General features: G+C 43.7%; 1 protein-coding gene across 1 annotated transcript in view; it reads right to left on the bottom strand.

Moving 5' to 3' along the window:
- Window positions 1-11839, bottom strand: part of PLEKHB1 (pleckstrin homology domain containing B1) — a 37641-nt gene extending 25802 nt beyond the window's left edge. Inside the window, 1 exon segment of the mRNA XM_043998043.1 lies at window positions 11710-11839. The gene's annotated coding sequence lies outside the window, so the exon portion shown is untranslated.
- Window positions 11840-17373: the final 5534 nt, after the last annotated feature.

Here is a 17373-nt window from a genome sequence, read left to right as displayed (position 1 = left end):
TTCTACCTAAATTAATTTACTTATTCAATGCTAGAAAAAAAAGTAATAAAATTCATCTGGAAGAAGAAAAGGTAAAGAATATCAAGGAAGTCAATGAAAAAATGTGAAGGAAGGTAGCAAAACCATATCAGATTTCAAACTGTATTATAAAGTGGTACACATCAAAACAATCTGGTACCAGATTAGAAACAGAGTGGTAGATGAGTTGACTAGATTATTCTTCCTGAGTCATGGCTCAGTGTTCAATCTACTGAGCCACCTAGCTATTGCTATAGCTAATAATAATAAAAATTAAAAAAAACCTATTTGTTCACTAACATTTATTAATTAATAAATTATTATGGATAGTATTAAAATATTATCTGTAATAATTATGAGAACCTATATCCTAATACATTACCGTAAATGACCAGAGTAATTTAGTGTTTGATAAATCCAAAGATCCAGGCTTTTGAGATAAAAACTCATTGTTTAACAAAAACTTCTGAGAAAACTGGAAAACAGTATGGAAGAAACTAGATATAGACCAACATCTCACACTGTATTGTAAGATAAAGCAAAATGGGTACATGATTAGACATAAAGAGTAATGCCATAAGCAAATTAGGAGAGCATAAAAGTTTACCTGTCAGATCTATGGATAAGGGAAGAATTTAGAACCAAACAAGATTTAGAGAGCACTACAAAATGTAAAATAGATCACTTTTATTGTATTAAATTAAAAAGTTTTTGCACAAACAAAACCAATGCAACCAAATTTAGAAGGAAAGCAGAAAACAGGAAAATTTTTATACAGCAATTATTTCTGATAAAGACCTTATTTCTCAAATATATAGGGAACTGAGTCAAATTTATAAGAACAAAAGTCATTCCCCAATTGACAAATGGTCAAAGGATATGAACAGGTAGTTTTCAAATAAAGAAATCAAAGGTATCTATAGTCATATTAAAATGCTCCAAATAACTATTGATTAGGGAATGCAAAATAAAACAACCTCATACCTATCAGACAGTCTAATATGACAGAAAAAGAAAATGATAAATGTTGGAAGGGATGTAGGGAAACTGGGATGCTAATGCACTGTTGGTGAAGTTGTGAACTGATCCAACCATTCTGGAGAGCAATTCAGAACTATGCACAAAGGGCCTTAAAACAGTTGACTCTTTGACTCAGAAATACCACTATTAGGTTTGTCTCCTAAAGGGTTTTTTTTAAAGGGAAAAGGACCTATTTGTACAAAAATATTTATAGCAGCTTTTTTTTTTCCCACAGAGGCTAAGAATTGGAAGTTGAAGGGATGCCTATCAATTGAGGAACAGCTAAACAAGTGGTATATGATTGTAACAGAATATTATTGTGCTATAAGAAATGACAAGCAGTACAATTTCAGAAAAACCTAGACTTAAATGAACTGATGCAGAGTAAAATGAGCAGAACCAGAAGAACATTGTATACAGTAACAACAATATTGTATGATGAACAACTGTGAATGACTTAGCTATTGTCAGCAATACAATGATCTAAGATAATTCCAAAGGACTGGTGATGAAAAATGCTATCTGCCTCCAGAGAAAGAATTGATGGAGTATGAATATATACTGAAGTATACTATTTTTCTCTTCTTTCCTTCCTTCCTTTGAGTTTTCTTCCTGGGAAAATATTTTCTTGTCTCTGAGGCTGTTTTCTCATCTGTAAATAAGGAGTTAGACCAGACTATCTCTAAGGTCCTTTCCAGATGCCTTAAGAGCTTTCTAAGATCTAATGTTCTGATTTATGTGTAATGGGGTAGTACTGCTGCAAATGTTATGAGGTTCCTTCTAGGTACAGCATTTGTTGAACTCCAAACTGGATGTGGGTTTCTAGTTTGGAATGTCAGGCTGGGGTGTAGGAGGCAATTTGTTGGGCCAGCCAGAAGGGGCTCAGGCAAGGAATATGGCTGACCTAGATGGGGTTCAACAGGTATCACACATGGAGTCCAGGGAATTCAGTCAAGGCAGGAATCAGTGGGCAGGTCCTACCAGTCTAGGGCTTGTTACCAGGGTCCAGTTTCCAAGCGGTCAGATAGTCAGAGATGTTAACTCTAAAGAGCAGGAGTTACTAGGTGGTACAGTGGATAGAGTGCTGGGCCTGGAGTCAGAAAGACTTATCTTCCTGAGTTCAAATCTGGCCTCAGACACATAGTAGCTGTGTGACTCTGGGCAAGTTACTTAATCCTGTTTGCCTCATCTGTAAAATGAGCTCGAGAAGGAAATAGCAAACCACTCCTGTATCTCTCCAAGAAAACCCTAACTAGTGTCACAAAGAGTCAAAAAGGACTGAACAACAAGCCCAAGGTGAGCACTGATTCTGGGGCAGAAGTCACCTGCTCTGCTCTACACTGTTGGAGATAGTATACGTAATTATGATGTCCAGAAAGTGAGAAGTGAACTATGACTCTGAATAATCTGTTTCCCCTACCCTGCCCCAATATCTTTCAAAAGCTCAGAAGAGAATGCCTTTTGTAAACTACAGAGAGAATCCACAGGTCAGGTTGAACTATTCTGATTTTTGAAGTGATGGGAATCTTGTCCCATTTATCTATTTTTATTTTTATTTTCTTGTTTTCCCCTTTGTTCTGAGAGAGGAATAGTCAGGGGATCATTTCATCAGGTAAATAATTCCAGGCAATCAGAGCCTCAAACCTGCCTGGGGATGTTTCTGGGAGCAAAGTGCTCATCTTTGGCCTGGGACCAAAAGGAAGCCAGATGCTTCAGCCCAGAAACAACCAGGGTGTGCCAGGAAAACGCTAACTCGATCAAATCCCTGGAGAAGTTTAGAGTCACATACATGGTGGGGACTCATTAGTTTTCTTTCAATTGCACATTTAATATAATTTGTTTTTAATTTATTTAATACTATGAGGTAGCTGATGGTATAGGGAATTGAGCTCTGGACCTTGAGTCAGGAGGGCCTGAATTCAAATTCGGCCTCAGACACTGTCTAACTATATGACCTTGGGCAAGTCACTTTCACCTCTGCTTGCCAAAGTTTCTCAACCTTAAAACAGGGATAATAACATCACTTACCTCACAACGTTGTTGTGAGGCTCAAATGAGATAATGTTTGTAAAAACACTTAGCACAGTGCCTGGCACATAGTAGGCACCTAGAACTAGGTAAGAAAAGAGTGACAGAAGAGGGAAAGCAGGGGAAGAGATTCCTGGTTTGGAATGGAAGGTCTCTGAACCCCAGGAATCGGAAGATCCAGGCCTGGGAACCTCAGAAATCACAGAAGTTTGGAAATGGATGAGGAAAAGCCCGAGGGAAGCCAAGGAGGAGCTGGTGCCTGGGAAACTGGCCAGTGAGGCATCCTTCACCAGTCCCCCATTGCTGGCTAACTAAAATTCAAATACTTTATCTTGGCAGTCTAGGCACCCATATATCTAGAAGCCCCTAATTTTTCTAGCTTTATTTCCTACTTTCCCCCTCTAAATATTTTGTACTTCAGCCAAATCCAGCCAAAACAAACAAGTTCTTTTCTTTTCTGCCTATCTTACCTCCCTCGTGTAACCGTTCAAAGCTCCAATGAAATGCTACCTCCTCCAGGAAGCCCTTCCTGATTCCCCTATTTGGAAATTATTCCCTCATAATTCCTACAAGTACTTTGAGCCTCTCTGATGCACTTATGGTCTATCAAGTTAATAATAAAAGCAGAGCTACTCCAGACAGAAGGTATTTTCTTTTTTTTCTCTTTTTTTGCAAGGCAATGAGGGTTAAGTGAGTTGCCCAGGGTCACAGAGCTAGTGTCAAGTGTCTGAGGCTGGATTTGAACTCAGGTCCTCCTGAATCCAGGGCTGGTGCTTTATCCACTGCGTCACCTAGCTGCCCCTAGAAGTACTTTCAAGTAATTATCATATCCAGTCTTCAGGTTATCACCCCCATACAATCACTTTCCAAGTCTTGTCAATTATTGTCTCCTCTTCATATACACAGTTACCCCCATGGTTCAAGTCTTTGGCACCTCCCTCTTGGACTATTTTCATAGTCTCCTGATTGGTCTCCTGTTTCTCCTCTTTCCAGTCCATCCTTCACATGTTGGCTATCTGATCTTCCGAGACACAGTCAAGGTCTGATCATTTGCTTCCCTGTTCAAGTAAGTTAGAATGATATGATCGGGGCAGCTAGGTGGTGCAGTGGATAGAGCACCGGCCGTGGAGTCAGGAGGACCTGAGTTCAAATCCGACCTCAGACACTTGACACTTACTAGCTCTGTGACCCTGGGCAAGTCACTTAACCCCAATTGCCTCACTAAAAAAAAAAAAGGAAAAGAATGATATGATCTTAGAATTGAAAGAAATCCATTTCTAGTTAATGCTGTCCAAAGCATTTTTCCATGGCTCTCCATTGCTGAAAAAGGTGATGTCAAATTCAAACAGAAACAAATGCCTAATGGTGCCATATAGACTTGGAAAACCACAAATTAACATTATCTGTGTTGTGTTGCACTTTTATTTATTTTGTTAAACATTTCCCAGTGATATTTTTTTTGTGGGGCAATGGGGGTTAAGTGACTTGCCCAGGGTCACACAGCTAGTAAGTGTCAAGTGTCTGGGGCCAGATTTGAACTCAGGTCCTCCTGAATCCAGGGCCCCTGCTCTAACCACTGTTCTACCTAGCTGCCCCTCCAATTACATTTTAATCTGGTTCCTGCCACATTGGGGAATTTTGCAGGTTTGACGTCTCCTGTTTAGAAGATAAAATCCAGATTCCTTAACCTGTCATTCCAGGCTCATAACCATCTCGCCACAATCTTGCTTTTCCATATCCATATCCCAGACAACTTGAGTTCCTTCCTTTCCCTTCCTACTTCCATGCACTTGACCAGGCTATTCCTAGAGTACTTGTAAGGATCAAATGAGATCCTTTTAAAGTACATAGAACAGTGCTAGGCACTAGATAAAATGTTTATTCCCTTCCCTCTTTGTAAGCCTATTGCTGAGCACAAAGTCTGGCTTATAGTATAATGGTTTTTAAAAATATAACCAACAAACATTAAATACCAAAGAACAATAGTAGTATAGAGACTCATCCCAAGTTTCTATCTGGACTCTGGAAAATATAAGATGAGAGCAAGAACATGATGGTGATGATGGCGGTGCTGGTGGTGATGATGACTAGAAATAAAATGGTAATATATGAATAATTGTGTTATGAAAATATAAGCTGAGAGCAAGAATATTACTATTATTACTATTAGCAATAACATGATTATAGAATATATAGTAAAATATATTACTACTAGTAGTAATAATGTGATTATAGAATATATGACAATTATAATAATCATGTTATTACTAGCAATACTACTACTAATGTTCTTGCTCTCATCTTATATTTTCCAGAGTCCAGATAGAAACTTAGCATGAGTCTCTGTACTACTATTGTTCTTCGGTATTTAACGTTTGTTGATTATTTTTTTTTATTATTTTGCCATGGTCGAGATCTTGTCCTGGTAATAATATGATTATATACTAGTAATCATGCTATTGGTAGTACTACTACTACTAGTAATAATAATATTTTTGCTCTCATATTATATTTTATGGATCCAGACAGAAACTTGGGATGATTACTAGTATAAAATCATGTTAATAATAATAGGCAGGGGACAGTGGCTAACCAGGGGGCCTTGGAGTCCTATATCAGTCAGTCAGTCAGTCAACAAGCATTTGTTAAATGCCTACTGCATGCAGGGTACCATGTTAGGTGCAGGGAAGGCAAAGACAAAGGCCAAGCCCTGCCTGTGTGCCCTTGAGGGTCTTGCTGTCTGTCTAAGGGAGACAGCATGCATACACAGAGGTGTATACATGAAACAGGTCCAAAATCATTTTGGAGGGGAGACACAGGCAGCTAGGAGATGAGGAAAGTGCTCGTGTAGAAGGTGACAGCCCTGAGCCAAGTCCTGAAAAAAGTTAAGGGTTCTAAGAGGTAAGGGTGAGAAGCGAGTGTGTTCTAGGCATTGGGGACAGCCTGTGAAAAGGCAAGGAAATGGGGTATGGAATGCTGTGTGTGAGGAAGGGGAAAGAGATCAGTGTCACTGGATAGTAGTGTTAGTGAAAGGGAGCAGTAGTGTTTAATAAGGCTGAAGAGGTGGGATTGGACTAAGTTGTGAAGGGTTTAAAATGCCAAACAGAAGAGTTTCTATTTGATCCTATAGATAATAGGGAGCGACTGGAGTTTATTGAGTAAGGGAGTGGCATGATCAGACATGAGCTTCTGAAAATTCCTGTGTGATGATTAATTGCAGTTAGGAGACACTTGAAGTAGGGAGAACAAGTAAGAAGCTCTTATGAGAAAAAGGTGATACCAGTTTGAATTAGAGTGTGAATGGAGAGAAGGGGGCTGATGGGAGAAATGTTATGAGAGTAGACATGACAGAACTGGTAACTGATGTTATGTGTGGGGTGAGTGAAAGTGAGCAGTCAAGAATAACAACAAAGTCACAAACTGGGTACCTGGAAGGATGGGGGTGTCCTCAGCAGATATAGACAAGTCTGGAGGAAGAGTGAACTGGGGGTGGGGAAGATAATGACCTCAGCTTTGGCCACATGGAATTTGAAATGCTTAAGGAATATCCAGTTGGAAGTGTCCAGCAGACAGCTGGAGACATGTGACCGGAGATCAGGGGAAAGACTGGGGCTGGATATGTAGATTTGGCAGCCATCTGGATAGAGATAATTAAATCCATGGGAACTGGTGTGGTCCCAAATACAGGGAGAGTAGAGAGAGAAGAGGACCTGGGTCAGAGCTGTGGGGGATACCCACAGTTGGGCAGGGAATAACAGGAGTGATGAACCAGCAAAGGAGGCTGGGAAGGAATGGTCAGATGGGTGGATCTATTTATAAAAAAAGATAATGATAACAACTTAATTGACATGTCACTTTAAAGTCTACAAAGGATTTTGCTCATGATGCTCTGGTGATGGAGGCAGTACAAATACTTTTGTATTTTGATAGGGGAACCAGAGGCTGAAGTGAAATGCCTTTCTTAGAACTGGTGAGTAAAAAAGGCAAACTGACAACGAGGACCTCCTGATTCCACATTCAGCACCCTTCCAGTAAGCCAAGCCGCCCTGGGAAAGCATTTCAGTAGGCGCTATCAAGTTGGATTGTTGAAATGAATTGAATTTTTGTTTTCCTCGTTGCCAGCCAGCTCCGGGGCTGGGGGTGGGAGTGGGGTTGGGGGAAGGGTGCCTCACTACAGCCTTGGTAACCTGGTTTTTCTCTGACGAATGTCCCAAATTGGGGAACCCTGTCTCCCCAGGAAGACGGGGAGCTCCTTGAGGGTGGGGCCTGAGTCTCCTTATCCTCCTGGCACCCCCACAACAGACTGAGCTGATGATAGGGGACTTATATAACCTCGTCCACCTAGCTTTCTGAGATGCCTCAGGGTCACCTGGAAGTAGGATGTTCTTCTAGGTTCTAAAGAGGGAGAGAATGGTGGGGGGCACTGTGATAAAATAGCTGGCCTGGATCCAGCACCAGGTCACCCCTCTGAGGAACAGGCAACTTCTAAACTCTTTTAGGCTATTAAGGAAGAATCCCAGAAAAAGATTCCAGTGTCCCCTCCTCCAAGACCTTCCAGATGGGAAGGATGGGCAGGGGGAGGAATGAAAGAAGGCAATAAACATTTATTAAGCACCTACCATGTGCCAGGCACTGTGCTAAGTGCTTAACAAATATTTTTATCTCATTTGATCCTCATAACAATCCTGGGAGGTAGGTGCGATTATGATCCCCATTTTACAGTTGAGGAAACTGAGGCACGCAGAAGTTAAGTGACTTGCCCAGGGCCATAGAGCTAGTAATTGAAGGGTGGATTTGAACTCAGGTATTACCGACTCTAGGCCCAGAGCTCTATCCATGGCACCACCAAACAAGGAGCTGGGATAATAAAACCAACATTTGCCAGCTATTTATTAAATTCCTAGTATGTTTGAGGAGCTGTGGGAGAAATATACACATCTGTCTGATGCGACAAGCATGTATCACATTTCTGGCAGACTGCATAGAGTCAATCACATCACTTCTCTACTCAAAACCCTTCCCTGACTACATCTCTGTTGCTTATAGTGCAGGCAAGCCCTCTTACCTGGCATTCAAGGCCTTCTACAATCTTGTACATCCTACCTTTTGAGGCATATTTCTATTCCTACCTTTCAGTAATCCAGTCAAAACAGATTAATTCCAAAAAAGAAGCAAGCAAGCAAACACATGCTGGGAACCTCTGCCTGTATACCTTTGCTACTGCTGTTCCCCTGTACTTGCAATGCCTTCCTTCCCTCTCTTCATGTGTAGAATTCTAACTCATCCTTTAAAGCCCATCCCCAATGCTACTTCCTCCAGGAAGTCTTCCCTGATTCTCCCCAATCAGTCATTTCCTCTCTGGGGACTCATATAGCCCTTTGTTTATACATTTTTGATGAGCTAACCACATAATACTGTGTATTATAGCTCTCTGTGTTGCTAAACTGTTTATCTCCCTGAGCACAGGGCTCTGCAGACTAGAACCTGACTCAGTTTTTGTTGAACTCAAACAGAAGTCAGGGCTCTTCACTGTTTTTTGTGATATGGACCCCTTGACAGTCTGGTGAGGTATATGGACCCCTCTCAAAATAATAGATTTTTTTTAAATGTAAGAAACATTTTTATTTATAGTTTTGAATTCCGATTTTTATCCCTCTTTCCCTCTCTCCCCTCCCCGCCCAAGGCAGCAAGCAATGGGGTTATATATATGTAAGATTATGTAAAACATTATCATATTTGTCACAAAATAATGTTTTTAAATGAATAAAACAAAATGCACAGCCGTTACAAAGGGAACTAATTATACTGGAATATAGTTATCAAAATATAAATATATGTATACATGTATTTTAATTAGAGATGCCGGGTTAAGGACTCCTGTAAAGGAGGAGCCTGAGGCATATAGAGGTTAAGGGACTGGTCCTGGGTCCAACAGAGATGGGAACTGAACCCCAGCTTTCCTGAGTCTAAGCCTAGCCCTATATACATAACATAAGGATGCCCCAATATATTTGCTAGAAAATCAGTCACCAAAATGCTTATTGAATTTTATGTCGTTACCTCAGGTTGAGACCAAACAATGGCTCCAACCTTCATTTTCTTAGGATTCCATCCTTCCTGCTTTGGAGGATGGTTTAATGGGAGAAAATGGGTCTGTGTGAAATTGACGATGGGAATACCTGAAGCCAAAGACACATCCCCTTGAGAACAGGGACTGTATCCACTATTTTTTTTTTTTTTGCTGGGCAATTGGGGTTAAGTGACTTGCCCAGGGTCACACAGCTAGTAAGTGTCCAGTGTCTGAGGCCGGATTTGAACTCAGGTCCTCCTGAATCCAGGGCCGGTGCTCTATCCACTCCTCCACCTAGTTGCCCCACTGTATCCACTATTAATCAGGGGTGTTCAAGCAGGGGTCAGTAAACTTGTTTTTAAAGAAGCCCTTCCCTAGAAACCAGAAATGTCTTTCCATCTGCATTGGTGGAAGCTTCCCCATTCTGAAGGTGGGCATGCATATACCAGAGCATATGGATAATCTGGATAAGCCCACCCCTAGACCATTAAGGCTGCACAATCATAAAATCCCAGCCTGACACCCATTAAAGAAACCCCAGAAGCACAAATGAAAGGGGCTGTCACAGCTGGGGCACCTAAGACAACCTCTCCCCCAAGAGCAGATAACCTCTCTACATAGACTTCCTCATAGAGGCTCATCCAAACTCTACTTGGATGGGCATCTGGTCCAACCTGTACTTGAGCAAGAATCTCCTTTGCAATAGGACGACAAGCATTGGTCAGTAAGTAGGGAAGTTGAGAGTTCAGGCATCCAAGCAAGAAGGCTAAGCCCTCTGATTTGGACCTGTCTCTGTTCTGTTTGCCACACACCCCTCCCTCATTGAGGGCATTTCCAACTCCCCCTACCCTCCATTGAGGGTAGATTTGCATTTTTAAAGAAACAGAGACGAGACAGGGGCAACTAGGTGGCGCAGTAGATAGAGCACCAGCCCTGGAGTCAGTAGTACCTGAGTTCAAATCCGGCCTCAGATACTTAACACTTATTAGCTGTGTGACCCTCGGCAAGTCACTTAACCCCAATTGCCTCACTAAAAAAAAAAATTTAAAAAAATAAAGAAATAGAGACAACAAGTGTCCCCCTCCCCTGGGTCCTTCCCTATATAGTGGGGAGAGAGAAGGAGGATCTTGTCTCTGGGGGAAGGGCCCACCAGGTAATGATTCCCACCAACAGCAAAGCAATCATGCTCTTTGGTGGTCCAAATATTTCTTCCCCTTTTACAGCATGTGACCCTCAATAACTCTCACACTTCCATGTCTCCCAATAGGAAATCAAGAGGCCACCCAAGAACCAATTCCCCAAAAATGATGATGTAGGGCAAGTATGTGATGCTGGAATCTCTCCCCCCATGAATTCAGAAAAGGGAGGAGGGGAGGCATTAGAAGCTGGACAAAAAGACAGACATCAGCACAGACCTGGGTTTGGGGCAGAAATGGGATGAAAAGCAGGGAACAGCCTTCATAGAGACCATCCCAGTTCTAGGGGTGGAGACAAATTTAGTGTCTATGAAGAATCTGATCATCAGGAAACCCTGGGAGTGGGGGGAGGGGGAAAAGAACTGGGATCATCTATAAAATGAGGGGGTTGGCCTAGATGATCATTTCTGGTTCTAAATCCTATGATCCTGCCATCTGTAAGCAAAGATGATTCCCAGAGCTATTCTAGAGGTGGCCACTGGGCCTAGGGTGGAGGCATAATGGAGGGGGGCAGAACTGGGGCAGCCTTGTGCTTTAGCTGAGCCAGGGGCTAAGGGACCAAGAGGAAAAAGAAGTTTCTGGATTCTTGCCCTTTCAGAGGATCCTGGACTGTAAGGACTAGAAGAATGTTAGAGCAGAACTTGGGATGTTTCAAGACAGATGGTCCAGTCCAAGTTCTCATTCTACAGAAGAGAAAACTGGGACCAGAGTAAAGTCACTTGTCGAGGCTCATAGGGAAATAGGGGTAGGGAGAGAACTTGAACCCAGGCCTCCCTTCACAACAAGACATTACTTTTCTTTAACCTAAATCTTCAGGAACAACCTCCCTCCATCCTGCCAAGGGCACCAATTCCTGGCTCTACAGGACCCTAGGGAGCAGCGGTGGGAAAGGGGTGGGGGGCGGGGAAGAGAGGTTTTTCTTTTTGTTTCTTTAAGAACGGATGACCCTATTACAGTGAACTCCAGGGGGAGGCACCCCTGGCTCAGGGTCACCTAGGAAACCCTGGGGAGCTTCTCTGCCCAGTGAGGAGGCTTGTAAAATGAGACTTAAAGGACTTTCCTCCTTTACATGGAGGAAAACTGATGCTCAGAGGGGAAGAGGGCCCTCCCCAAAGTCACACAGAAAGTCAGGAGGGGAACTGGGACCAGGACGTAGGTCTCCCGGCTTCAATTTAGGACATTTAGAGGGGGGCAGGGGTGGGTGGGTGGGTTGGTTCTTAGATGGACAGAAAGAAGTTGAATCGAACCCCTGGGCTATCGCAGTCCAACCAGGACCTCACTTTCCCTTGCACACCTGGGAAGGCAGGTAAAGCCCCACTCCCGATGCCCCCAGCCGCCCCCTTTTCCCTCCCGCGGCCAACTCTGCAAACTCCCCACCTGTTGGCTGATGCCGATGCTGCTGCTGTCTTTGCGGCTGCTCTCCGATGCTATCTATCGCAACTACTGCGCCTGCGCCTGAAGTGCCCAAGTCAGCTCTCTTTCCCCCTTACCGCCCCCCCTCCCTAGGCGCTCTTCTTCTCCCTCGGGGCAAGCCACGAGCTTCACCCAGGGCCCGCCTCTACGGACACACTCACCTTCCCTGGGAGGGGGGACGCGCAGCCTTCTGGGCCATGTAGTCCACATCCCTAGAGAGAGCTGGGCGCACCGCTCTGGCCAAGACTGCAGCTCTCAGGGGGCTCAAATCGCAGTGGATATCCCATCCTGCTCACTACCCCCTGGACCCGACCCGGGAGATATTAGAGATTTCTGCGATTCCATGTAACTTTCCCGACTCGTTAAACTTTAAAATTGTATTCATCATTGAGATTGATGATTGATAGGATAATTCTCAGTCTTTTTTTTTTAATTTCAAAAGTAGCAGCACGTTTAAAAATAGTTTATAAAAGGACTAGTTTCAGTCACTACCTGGGTGAACTCGAGGAAGCCCTTTCTCTGTGGGCTTTTTCCTTATCTGGAAAATGAGGGTCCCTCCTAACCAAGCCGCAGCATTCTGTTTCAGTCCCAGCTCTGACATTGTATGTTCTCAGGGACCTTCTAGGTCTAATTTTATGATCCCACAAATTCCTCCTAGCCTCTTCAAAACCTGAAGGACCTTCAGGGACCACCCCACCCCTTAGGCAGTACCCCCCTGCCTACTCTAGCCCAAGTTGGGCTCCCAGGGCACTTCTCTATGCTGCACAATTTGGCAAAATCGCAGAATTTTGAAATCATAAAATATTAGAAAAGTGAAGCCATATAGACTAGAAGAAACTCACTCACGGGACACCAGAGCTAAATGACACAGCTGTTAGAACTTAGACCATGCACTCTAGACCTTTGAACAGAGAACAAAAGATGTCAGAGCCGGAAGAGAACTTGGAGACCCTCTAGACCAATCAATTCATTTTATAGAGAGGTCCAGGGAGCCCTACAAGGTGGTGGAGCCTTTCCTGGAGGCGTGAGAGCTACCTCCCTAGCTTTAAGGCGACTGTCCACAAGGCAGGGTCTGGCTCTCTTCCTCCCATCAGGATTCCCCACAGCTGGGTGAGCACACAATGGAAATAAGTGATCTGGTGTTTGTGTCTGTCACCCTCTGGCTGCATCCTTGTCACCGAATGCTGAGTCTCAGAGTTGTAGGGGACATCAAAGGCCATATAGCCAACACATAGCTGAACAAGAATCCCCTCTATCTGAGAAGACCCCCAATGAGAAGGAAATCGCTATTTTCCAAGGTGAGCTCTTTGGGATAGCCCTGAAATCGTTAAGAAGTTTTTTTTCCTGACATCAAGCCTGCATTCTCCTCCCTTCCCAGGTCTCCAACTCCTTACCCTTGCTATGGAGAAAGCCTCAACCTCCAGCAGACAGAGGAGCATGTCAGTCAGAAAGGCCTTTGGTTAGAATCTATTTCCAGTTTCATCTGAGCTCCTTAGGCAGCCAAGTGAAGGGATTAGAAGGTCAGAACCAGTGCAAGGCAGAGTGAGGGAGGGAGGGGAAGTGGAGACAGAGGGAGGAAGGGAAGGAGGGGGGCAGAACTGACAATTCACCCGTAGCTAAGCTGGGATCCATCTGAGAACCACAATCCTTTTCGTAACTCCAAAGCTCATCCCCCTGCATCCACCTCCTCCCAGGATTCACTGCTCAAAGATCGTCCCATTCCTACTGAGAGCAGAAGGGGTGAGGGACAGAAAACTCCTAAGATGTCTGAGCTGAAAGGGAATTTAGAACATAAAACATAGAATGAGAGAGGTGGATGCAATCTTAGACTGTAGAACATAAAATGTCAGCTGCAAAGGACCTTAGAACATCAAATGTCAGAGTTCAGGGAGGTCTTAGAACATGGAATGTCAGAGTTAGTTGGAACCCACCTTAGAACGTAGAATGTCAGAACTGGAAACACCTTCAAGCTTTTCTGGTCTGATCTTTTTTTAGAGATTAAATGGAATCTGGGGTTGAGAGAGAAGCAGTGGCAGAGTAATGGGATTTAAAACCATATATCCTAGGGGCAGCTAGGTGGCGCAGTGGATAAAGCACCGGTCCTAGATTCAAGAGTATCTGAGTTCAAATTCGACCTCAGACACTTGACACTTACTAGCTGTGTGACCCTGGGAAAGTCACTTAACCCTCGTTACCCTACAAAAAAACCAACCCATATATCCCAAAGGTGGATTTCCCCTCTACCCTGTCTCCCACTCATATGAGCAAATTGGGACCCCAGTACTTAGCTAGCTACATTTCTTCTCAGGATTCTAGGAGTACCCGTTAGAGATTAAGGTTCTTTACCTTCTGTCTGCTTAATACCAATCAACACTTACAATTAGTCTCTCCCCCTACATTGAACAATGAACTGTAATTAGCTTTTTTATAAAGGGCTATTTACTGATAATGTATAGCAAGAATAGGAGTTATAAAACATCCTCCCCAACACCAGAGGGCACACTTCACCCTACCCCACTTCAGTCCCTGGGGAGAATGGACTCAATCTTAATTGTTTGCTATAAAGAATTTAGGGCAGCTAGGTGGCACAGTGGATAAAGCACCGGCCCTGGATTCAGGAGTACCTGAGTTCAAATCTGGCCTCAGACACTTAACACTTACTAGCTGTGTGACCCTGGGCAAGTCACTTAACCCCAATTGCCTTACCGAAAAAAAAACAAAAACAAAAACAAAAGCTTTAAAAAAAAAAGAATTTATCCCTCCAACTTCATTTATAAATGTAGCAGAGTTACTGGCTGAGTTGTTTCCTTCCTGCATCAGAACCTGACACCTTAGGGTAGATGCCTTGTTGGGATCAAGTAAGCCACTCTTCGAAGCTATGCTGGTGCCTTGGATGTATGGGGTGTTAAGGGCTAGCATCTTCGGTGTGAAGGCTGGTCAAGCCCTTTTCAGGGCTTCTCATCCACTTTGCTATCCAACCAGCCACCCAGTTCTCACCTGTGGCTCCAAGAAGCTTTTTTCTTGGGGGGTGGGGCAATGAGGGTTAAGTGATTTGCCCGGGGTCACACAGCTAGTAAGTGTCAAGTGTCTGAGGCTGGATTTGAACTCAGGTCCTCCTGAATCCAGGGCTGGTTCTCTATCCACTGCACCACCTAGCTGCCCTCCAAGAAGCTTCAACATGGGCAGCAGCCACACCCCAGTAAAACCTTCTCAGCCGATGGGCTAAACCAGATTGAGGGTAACTGACAGATCTCAAACCGTCAGTGTGAAGATTTCCTCCAGTGGAATGGGTGGATGAAAACAATTTGTTCTAACAGCCACGAAGGTGGCAGAAGCAGGAGCTGTGGAGCACTTAGAGCTTGGTCAGACATCAAGGTCACACACTTCATTCAGGGTCATCTCCAGTTGTCCTGACTTTTTTCCTGCCACACTGGCCTTCAGTGACTCTTGAAGAGAGAGGTTGATGACTTTGTGTAACTCTGCCTCACTTCAATCCAATTGATGCACAAGTCAAGACATCATCACCCTGTGATGTCATTGGTCCTCTTTGAAAACAAAGGACAAACAATAATTCTTCCCTAGCATTCGTGGACCTCAGGCAGGTTACTCTTCCAAACTTTCTAAGCTTACAGGGTCATAGCCATCTCCAAAACTCTTCCACCAAAAAGCAGGAAAGAATAAATACAATAGACTGAAAACAAGTGTGTCTTGTATTCATGGCTTCATGGCAGCGCCTGGTGAGAGAACCCGACCTTCCTTACCTAGAGACAGACCCCACAGTAGTTCATCCTCCTCACCAGCTACTGGGAAAGAATCAAGAGCATGAGTTTCTCCATTTGAATATTTGAATGTGCTCTAGTTCTGGCTCAGCAGACAACCCCAAAAGGCCCCTTTTCACCATGCAGTAAACAGTCCTAGAAGACCTGTGCTTGTACAGACTCGCCAAACATCTCCGCAGCTCCTCTCAGCATGCTCCTGGGACTGACTGGCTCTCATTGGCCAAGCCCACATTACACATGCATGAAATAAGAAGGTGGGATTCAGATCCTGGCTCTGCCACTTGCTTCCTGAGATACCTTGGACAGCTCAATTCAACTCAATTCAACAAGTATTTATTAAGTGCAAACTACCATGGGCCAGGACCTCACTGTGCTAGACTGGAGAGACAAAGACAAAAACTGCTGGAGTTTACCTTAAGGGGCTTACATTTTAACGGGAGACAAAGTCTATATAAATACACACATTTATATAAAATAAATGTGGTGGGGAGAGAGGCACTAGCAGTTGGTGTGTGTGTGGGGGGGACTAGGAAAAACCTTATGTAAGGAAGTGATATTTAAATTAAGCTTTGAAGAAAAGGGTAAAATTTAAGAGGTAGAGGTGAGAAGAGTGTATATTCTAGGAATGGGGAAACAGCGTGGACATAAATAAATAAACACAAAATATATACAAAGCGATTTCCAAGGAGAGCACACAGGTCCAATAAGAAGGGCAGTTTTCGGGGCAGCTAGGTGGCACAGTGGATAGAGCACCAGCCCTGGATTCAGGAGTACCAGAGTTCAAATCTGGCCTCAGACACTTAACACTTACTAGCTGTGTGACCCTGGGCAAGTCACTTAACCCCAATTGCCTCACCAAAAACAAAAAACAAAACAAACAAACAAAAGAAGGGCAGTTTTCTAGAACAGAGGTTCTGACAGATATAGTGGAAGGGTATGGGATGGGGAAATAGAAGGAAGAGGAGCTAGAATGGATGGAAATAAAGTGGTAGAGAATGGTAGCCAGGGAGGAAGTTTTTGCTAGGCAGCCTATGATTTGGAGTAGAGCCACACAGGGCAGTAGACACACCAATTCACAATAGGAATGATATTGATGATTTGATTATGAATTTGTGAGTAAGTGAAGTGTTTGCCAGCGTGCCCAATGAGATCTTGTGAGTACCTGGTCCTGTGAAGTATTCAAGGCAAGACTGGATGGACAGAAAGCTGGGTCTGGAGTCAGAAAGACCCGAGTTCAAATCCAGATTCAGACACTTACTAGCAAATCACTTAACTTGCCCTGTTTCCTCAACTGTAAAATAAAAGCTCTTACTTTCTAGGTTACTTGTGAGGATCAGACGAGATAATAATTGTAAATCACTTAGCACAGTGTCTGGCAGACAGTAGGAAGTTAATAAATGCTCATTCATTCCCTTCCCCTCCTTGGTCATGGCTGGTCAAAGAGGGGTAAGGCATATTTAAGGTACTCTCCCAGGTCAGCTGGCCTGCAGGATTCATTGTATTGCTTAGTAGATTATCTCCTCAAGGTTGAGAGTAGGAGCTGCAGAGGGTTGTGATCCTAACCGACTGTTAAAAAACTTTCATATTTTTTTACCACAGGGTCTTTGGTCCTAGACTTCTTGGGCAGGGCATTTGACCTCTTCTTGCCACAGTTTCTCCATCTGTAAAATGAGGGAGTTGAACTAGATGACTTTAAGGTAGCTTCCAGCTTTAAGCATATGACCCTGTGATCCTATTAGAAGATAATTAGGGGGGCGGCTAGGTGTTGAGGTGGATAAAGCACCGGCCCTGGATTCAGGAGTACCTGAGTTCAAATCCAGCCTCAGACATTTGACACTAGCTGTGTGAC

The sequence above is a fragment of the Dromiciops gliroides genome, chromosome 3 (genome assembly GCF_019393635.1).
Source record: "Dromiciops gliroides isolate mDroGli1 chromosome 3, mDroGli1.pri, whole genome shotgun sequence".
Classification (NCBI taxonomy): Eukaryota; Metazoa; Chordata; class Mammalia; order Microbiotheria; family Microbiotheriidae; genus Dromiciops; species Dromiciops gliroides.
This window is presented reverse-complemented; position numbering and strand designations above follow the sequence as displayed.